General features: G+C 50.7%; 1 protein-coding gene across 2 annotated transcripts in view; it reads right to left on the reverse strand.

Annotated features, from left to right (window-relative positions):
* BACH2 (BTB domain and CNC homolog 2) overlaps nucleotides 1-3,024 on the reverse strand; it is a 333,924-nt gene extending 330,900 nt beyond the window's left edge. For both annotated transcript variants that reach the window (XM_044757188.2, XM_044757187.2), the window contains exon 1: nucleotides 2,514-3,024. The gene's annotated coding sequence lies outside the window, so the exon portion shown is untranslated. The remainder of the gene's footprint in view (nucleotides 1-2,513) is intronic.
* Nucleotides 3,025-8,536: the final 5,512 nt, after the last annotated feature.

The following is an 8,536-nucleotide window of genomic DNA, read 5'->3' on the forward strand; positions in this document are numbered from 1 at the left end:
ACGGCTTCCTCCTAGGCACTAGTAATACTGAAAAGTGAATTAGGGGGGTCCTGATTCCCTCCTTCTCTTTCTGCCTTATTCCTTCTTCTCTATGGCAGCTCCTCAAATGCAACACACAAAGAACGGACAAGTAACTAACATGAGTGTTCGTAAGTTAGCTACAGTTCAGACATACACTTTATATGAGGAGAATGTTTTTCCATACATATAATCCTGGCATACACAATACGAACTGACATTTCAATCCACCTGCAGAATCGACATATCCCACAAGAATTAATTCAACACATTTATGATTACCAAATGGCAAACCTAAAGCCTTTCAAAATCCAAAATGAAAATATTGCTCTGCACAAATAAAGTATGTTCTAACAAAAGTACTTTATTCCATGGCTGTGTATCCATTTCTGGGTTCCCCATTTGAATGATGTTCAAGTTTCAGGAACAGCAAACAGGATGGAAGTGGGCAATCAATGAAGTTTTTTCAACCACAACACTAGAAGGGAAAAACATTTCAGCCACTTGAAGTTTTGTGGTGAAATTATAAACTCCTGAAAAACTGATTTCATAATGGAAATGCTGACAGACCTTTCACTGGAGCAGTTTGAATGCAACATTGTAATTTTGCAATCTCTCTTACAGACTAAAGACTAATTCTAACAAGATGTCATTTTGACTCACGTTTATTATTACCTGCAAGAATGAAAAATGCCATTTACTCGAGAGCTGCCGGAGAACCAGGGTGGGGCAATCGCACATTTTAAGCAAGACGCCTGCTGCCTTACCAAAATAGCCCTCTCCACCGAAGGAGTGGCAGCCTTTCACGCTCAGCTTCTTTCATGTCAGCCAGAGCCTTCGCAGCTCGACATGCCTTTCCTGCATGTTACATTTTAATGATCTGAGAAAACCGTTATCAGAGTTAACATCTCTAATTTTACTCTAAACAGACAAAAGCAAAATATCTCATTAGGCATCATCTCCGCCAAGGTTCCCACTAGGCAGGAAAGGATTTTTATCTAAAGTAATTACCCTTTTTAGTTAAACACACTCAACAGATGAAATTTACACAGAGTGAGAGACTGCAGCGAAGGTGAAAACCGAGGAACGCCGCGTCTCGCTACCCGCGCCGGGAGTCTGCGGCTCAGGGGGCGGTGGGGCCTCCTCATCCCTCTCGTTTCCCAGGGGCCACGGATCGCGGCGACCGTGGTGACCCGGCGGGCGAGCTGTGAGGCACGCCTTCTCCGGCCACAGACAAAACCATCAGGACAGCGGCTGCGCCGGAACTTCCCCCAAGTTGTCAAACTCGCCTACACTCGAGAGGGTGCCGGGGATACCTCCGCGCCCACGACCCCCGAAGCTAGGGGTGCGCGGTTCCTTTCACACACATACACCCGGCCGTGCCCATTCCTCCCACGGTCCGAGTTCCTGCGAATCCTCGGCCAGACGGAGGTCGCCGAGATGCTCACTCGAGTCCCCTCTCGCGGGCAGCTGGGGTAGTCCATGAGCGCCGCCCGCCGCCCTCTCTATCGGCGCTCGGCACACGAGCACCCACCCGGGAAGAGAAGAATTGGGAGGCTCACAGGGCGCCTCGGCATGGGGAGGTGGAGAGGTGTCCCCTGGATAAACTCCTCTCCGAGGTGGAGCTTCTGGGGCTTGGAGAGTGAAGTGTGGGGAAGGGGAAGAGAGTGTGCATGTTGCACTTTGATTTCATGCAGAATCCTGGGAGGAGAAAAGTGCAAGGTTTCCCTCTCTGAATGCACGAGCCCCTCGGTTTCAGCTCTCAGGGACGCATTCCGATAATCCGGTCATTGACTAGTGGGGATTCCACCCAGCGCGCAGGACGACGTCCGCGCTGCGAGGCCCCCAGCCTGCCTCTTCCTGGGACCCTAAACTTGGGCTCTGATGCCCCGCCAGTAACGGCGGTCCCTGCTACCCGGCGGCGACTGACAGCTGAGTGCAAAGGCGCGGCGGCCGGCGGCCGCGGTCCGAGAGGAGCAGCCCCGGGTGCGGACGCCGCGGGCAGGGAGGAGGCCGCCTGGCCTGGCGCGGGGATCGCGTGCTGGGGGCTCCGGGCGCCCGGGTCTGGCGGGTCCGGCGGGTCCGGGAGCAGGGCCGTGGGTCTGACAGCTGCTCCGGTTCGCGCGGACACGCGCCTCCCTCCAGCCCGCCCTCCCCACGCCTGACTTATTACCCTCTGCTCCTCCTCCTCCTGCTGTTCCAAAACACCCGTCGACGCGAGCAAAATACAATACCGCCTCGCCCGCCGTAAACAGCCAGGCGAGGGAGCGCACATTCGCCGCGGCGCGTCCGCCGGCTCGGCTCCCACCCGCTTCCCGTTCCTAGAAAATGCCATAAAAGCAGCCAGGGCGCTCGGCGGACGGCTGCGCGCCCCGCGGCCGCGGCTCCCCGCCGGCGCCGCTTCCCCACGCCTCCCCGCCTGCCCCGCGCCCCCCGCAAACTTGCCCCGCCGCCCCGCCCAGTGCCGGGCCCGGGGCCCGGGGCCGGGGACTCACCTCGCCAGAGAACTTTGCGTCCTTTTCCGCCTCCTCTTCCCCGCGTCGTCCCAGCCCGCAGCCCCCTCCCGGCAGCCGGCGCGGTGGGCGGTTCGGGGGTCACCGAAAGCTCGCGGAGAGGACGCGCATCACATGGCAGCTCGTTCCCAGCCCCCCGAGTGTGCCGAGGAGGGGGAGGGGAAGGGTCGAGGGGAGGCCGGGGAGAAAGCGAGAGCCCGGCGGCAGCGGGAGTAGGCAGGCGGGGTGGTGAGGGCGGCGGCGGGCGCTCACGTTAGCGCTGCTGCGGCCGCAGCCCGGGCGCGCACGGTCGCTGCTGCTGCTGCTGCTGCTGAGGCGGCGGCAGCTCGGCGCTGTTTGCTCCTCGCCGCGCGGCTCGCGCTCTCCCCGGAACGCCCACACTCTCAATCGCTACATTGTTGACATTCGGCGCTGACGTCACCCACTCCCCATTCACAATAACTTTACGGGAGCCGGGCAGCGCACCTCCCCGGCCGCTGGGGCGCCGTACGCCCGGCGACTGGCGTAAGCCGCTCCGCGAATGGCGCTCCGGGGGCTGGGGCGGGGGGCGGGCGCGCGCTCCGCCGGCTCGCGGGAGGGGGCGCGCCTCACGCCGCCGCCGCCGCCGCTCTCCCTGCTTTGTGCGGCCGCGCGGCCGGGAGAGCCTCCTGCTCCGGGCCAGGCTCACAGGCTGCCTCGGTCGGGCCGTGTCCGGGTCTCGCAGGGGCCTTGAAGGACAAGGGCTGGGGGCGAGTGGGGCGGGAGGAGTGGCGAGGGCTGCTGGCACGTGGGCAAGGGGGCAGAGTCCGGGGCGCTACACCCAGAAAAGAAAGCAGGACCTCGAAGCCTGGGATTCCTGAGTTGTCTGGCGTTTCCCCGGAGGGGCAGGAAAAGATGCTCCTTGGGCCCCCCCTACCTGACCCAGCCCTCTCTTGGGTGGGGGTGGGGCGAGGAAGAGTAGCTCCCGACCCAACAGCGATGTTGATGTTTGAATCCTTTCCAGGAGGGCCTCTGCCTGTCCCACTGAGCGAGCCTTTGAGCCCTCACGCCAGCGTTTTAGAAGGGGCGCGAGCAATTGGGAAAGGTAAATGAAAAGCCTGCCTCCCATCTTCAGCCCCGCTCCTACTGGGTTCCAGCCTCTCCCCTGCCTCTCCCTCTGGAGGCTGCCAGGGTGTTGCTGCTGCGCTTTAAAGCCGTCGTGTGGCTGCCCTGTCAGAAGAGAGCTCGATGGTGGTTAGGAGTTTAGAGAAAGTAATTAGGACTTAGACTGAACGAACATTTGCAATAAAAGAAGGTTGTGTTCTTGTAGTGCTGGTGCCTGCAACTTTACCCCTGGCCAAGGCCAGGAAATTCTGCCACGTCTCCCTAAACACCTATAACTTGGCCCCCTTGTGTACAGGCAGTATTCCATATTATTACATGTGGTGCTGATTTTTAATGAATGTTATAAAACTTTGGCTCACTCTACTGAGAGAAGGATCATAAATCCCCCCCCAGTAAAATGGGCACTGGCATATGCTGAGGAAGCAGCGAAGCGCTGCCGTGGGAGTCTTATAATATCAGCCAAAGTGTTGCTCTGAACCACCTTCGTTTGAGGGCAGAGTTTTAAAAGGCCGCATTTTGAATATCTGCGTGGAAAGCTGAGAGATGGCCGAAAGGAAGCTGAACGGGCCAAGTTAATTTTTCTAACAGCATTGCAGAGCCTCTGTGTGTAGGTCTAGAACGGCACTGGGAGTTTTTCTCTGCTGCCCGCCCTCATTTTCAGAGAAGTCTCAGAGTTGGGAGCAGTCCTCGCTCTCCTGACTTTGGGTCTGGTGCCCCTTTGGACAAAACACTCTGCTTCTGAGGTCCCTGCCTCACCCCCTGGCAAGGAAGGGGAATACTGATCCCTAGTCTGCTCTGGCAGGGCCATTTCTATAGCCTTATGGATGGCCACGTGTCTGCATTCCTTAGTCTTGGAAGTATGTGAGTGTCAATGCGATGACTTTATGTGTTTTAATAGCACCAATAAATGTTTTTCTCACAAGAGCCAGGCTTGAGGAGATCCCTGTGGGGATGATGTTAATTCATTTCTTTTCAAGCCAGCCATGGCCGCCCAGCGCAGATGGCGTTGGGCACAGCAAAGAGGGGGAAGAGGAAGGTGCTACTGCAAGCTGATCTCGCCACCTTACTTCTTGTCGCAGATGGATGTGACAAAGGCTGGTAGGTCATTTCAAAGACTCCGACTGGAGCTTTTTTAGTTTGAAATTCTCAAGTATGAGGTGGAACAGCAATTAAAGATGAAAAAAAACCTAATGCAGCTGTGATCAGTTATATTATCTAGTTGTTCAAGGAGGTTGAATTAAAATGAGTGGCCTTCTAAGGTCACGTTTAGTACTGCAATCATGTGCCTTTATGGCTGTGAATAAAACCAAATCTTTGCCTTCAAGGAGCTTGAAGTCTAAGAGGCAGTTAGTTATTTCATTTTCAATAGTTAGAAGTGAGTTTTTGAATTAAAGCCTGTGAAACATATTCAGAATTATGTGCATTAGCACGACAAGTCAGGTACTGGACAGTCTTTTAACAGTACTACTGCAGAGGCGAGGCTGTGGATGGCCTCAGCACGCTAGTCGTGAGTGTTTGCTGCCCATTCCCTGGGTTTGTGGTGCTGCTCTGGGCACTTCAGGCAGTGACGATATGAAACAGATGCAGGTCCTTCCCTCTGTATATTCGTGGCAGTAACTTGAGTAGAGGTCAATTTATTTCCCATGCCTGCACCGTTCAACCTTTTCTGATAGACTTTTTTTCCCTACATAATTATATGTGCACTGATCCAGAATATGGGCTTCATCTGGGATACATTTTTAAGCAGGATATGATTTCCACGGACAATAATTGTACCATAGCACTGAAGTCAGTACAGTTTATTTCTATAAATCTCTTTGATTTTATAAAATAAAATAAGAAAATTAAAATATCTGGGAAACAAAGAGATGAGCAATGGAAGGCAGAAGAAAGAAGTGAGCAGTTCTCAAGTCTCCGATGTTCTAACTCTCCAGCACCCAGAATCTTATAGGATCGGATGATGCTGAGAAGATATAATCGTTTTTCTTAGGCATCCAGTAGGCAGAATTTTCAATGTGGTACCTTGAAATAAAACATAGCAGGGCAAAGTTAACATCCAATGAGAGAGAACGAAGTGAGACACTTAGAGGGAGAATGTCAAAGCCAGTGCTGAAGGAGATTCTGTTAAGGAACTGAGTTCTACTCATTGGGCAAATTCTTGAGAATTATGACTAGGGTTTATTATTTCAAAACCAGATGTTTTGAAGTGTATCTAAACTATAAAACTTCAGCTCAGGACTGCACAGGTGACACTTAGGAGAACTGATGAAATTTGACTAGCTTTGAGTATACAACAATTGTCGAGCCACCTGTTATGTGGCAGGCACTGTTCTGCAAGCTGAGATGCAGAATTCTCATTCTGGTGATGAGACTGGGATGGGCAGGGAGACAAATAATGAGCCTTTATATATATAAAATGTCAAGTTGTATGTTATGATATCTGAAGGTAAAGAGTGCTATGAAAGCAAATAAAGTAGGTATAGGAGTTCAGGAGTGATAGGGTGGGGCCATTCTTAGAGTAGTTGGGTCAGAGATAGTGTCCCTGATGGTGGGGCATTTGAGCAGATATATAAATGAAGTGAGGGAGCACGCTCTGCAGTTATCTTGGGGGGAAAACATTTTCAGATATGGAAAAGAGCAAGTGCAAAGGTCCTGAGGTAGAGTGGACATAGTATGCTCCAGAGACAGCAAAGAGGCCACTGTGCCTGATGCAGAAGGGCATGAAGGAGAGTAGCAAGAGATTATGCCAGAGGGATAGCCAGCAGACTGACAATTTAGGTGAAATGGGGAGACGTTTATAGGGGTTTCTGCAGAGAAAGGACATGACCTGGCCTCGACTCCTAAAAGATCATTCTGTTTGCTAAGTGGAGGAGAGGACAAGAGCGGAAGCACAGAGACTATGTAGGAGGCTATTGAGATAGGGTAAGAGAAATGTCATGGTAATTTGGACTACAACGATAGCTATAAATCTAGATATATCTAGGGGCCTGCCCCATGGCCAAGTGGTTAAGTTTGCGCGATCTGCTTCGGTGGCCCAGGGTTTCGCTGGTTCGAATCCTGAGTGCGGACATGGCACTGCTCGTCAGGCCATGCTGGGGCGGCATCCCACATGCCACAGCTGGAAGGACCCACAACTAAAAATACACAACTATGTACCGGGGGGCTTTGGGGAGAAAAAGGAAAAATAAAATCTTAAAAAAAAAAATCTAGACATATCTAGATTTATATTCAAGGTAAACCAGATAGGACCTATTGATTCAATCATGGGATGTGAGAGAAAGAGGAGTCAAAGGCAGTTCTTGATTTTAGCCTAAACAGCTGATTAATGGAGACTGCATTTAGTGAAAGGGGGAGGGCTAGAGGTAAAGCAGGTATGGGAGGAAATCTCAAGTGTCTGGGGTTGAATATAGTAAGTTTTGGATGCCTATTCAACATCTAAGTGGAAAAGTTGAGTAGGCAATTAGACATGAGAATCTAGACTTCAGGAGAGAGGTCCAGACTAGAGAGAGAAATCTGTGTGTCATCAGCATAGAGAGTCTGGGGACATGAGTGGAGAGGAGATGAGAAGAGGTCTGAGGATTGAAACCTGGGGCACTCCAACATTTAGACGTCAGAAGATGCAGAAAATGAAGAAGATCTGGCCAAGGCAGCTGAGAAACAGCAGCCAGTGAGAGAGAAGGGGAGAGGGAGTGTAACATGCTGGAAGCCAAGTGAGGGAGAATGTTTTGAGAAGCAGAGAGTAATCAGCTGTGTCAATGCCACTGATGGGTCGAATAAGATGAGAACAGATCATTGACTCTTAAATTTGGTGACCTGAAGGGCATTGGTGTCTTTGACAAAGAGGAGTAGTAGGGACTAACCCTGGCTGGAGTGGATTTGAGAGAGAGTGGAAGGAGAGGCACTAGAGGAAATGGATGTACACCAGTCTTTAGAGGAGCTGTGCCGTGAAAGAGAAAATGGGAAAATGGATACAGGGCGATGGGGGAAATTAGAGCTGCTGGTGGAAATAATCCTGTCAAGAGGGGAAGCTGTTGATGCAAAGAGAGAAGGGATAACTTCTGGAGTGAAATTCTTGAGTCAGGTAGGGCCAGTTCATTCCTAACCATAGGAAGAAAGTCAGCTCAGGTGGAGATGTGCAAGGAGGCTGGACTTGGTGGTGGGAAATACAAGGAGTCCTTGCCTGAATGATTCTGTTTTCTTATGGGACTCAGAATTGAGATCATCAGCTGATGGTGGAGGAGGAAAGGGTGGAGGAGTTGGGGAAGGGGGAAAAGGTGTGGACTAGTGCAGGGCGGTGTAGCAGGACTGCTGGGCAGCACAGAGGAAATTCGGGGGTCATTACTAGAGTCTATGGGCAGCCCACTGCCAAGAAGAGTTATTTCTCATTGTACAGAATCTCACTCACAAGTTTTAAAAAATAATCAGCATATTCCAAACTAGAGAGCATTGTAATTTTCCAGAGTAACTAGGATTGTGCAAAAATTTTACTTCGGGCTATTTTTAAATTTGACTGGCAGTCTTTTTTTCTTTTAACTACCCATGCCTCCTATTTGTCCCATTTTTATCTCCTCCAGAGATCACCACAGTTCCTAAGAAGGACTTTGGAAACAGTCCTTAAAAGGAAACGATGTTCTTACATCGCTATCTATAGTGACATAGCCCAAGATCTGCTTCTACAGTAAAGAATTGATGCCACTATTATCTAAAATTTAAGTGAAATAAACTAATTCTTCAACATGCACAATTGAATATCTATTGTGTTGATGAGAGATGAAAACTTAGAAAACAGTGGAACCTATTCCCAAGGAACTTAAAAAAATCTAGGTGGGTAGTCAAAACTGATATAAATGAAACAATTGACAAATACAGTGATTTTATATCTAATTACTTTTTATTAATTATTTAATCTATTCATAATTAAT

This window comes from Equus asinus, chromosome 24, assembly GCF_041296235.1.
Source record: "Equus asinus isolate D_3611 breed Donkey chromosome 24, EquAss-T2T_v2, whole genome shotgun sequence".
In the NCBI taxonomy this organism is placed as follows: domain Eukaryota; kingdom Metazoa; phylum Chordata; class Mammalia; order Perissodactyla; family Equidae; genus Equus; species Equus asinus.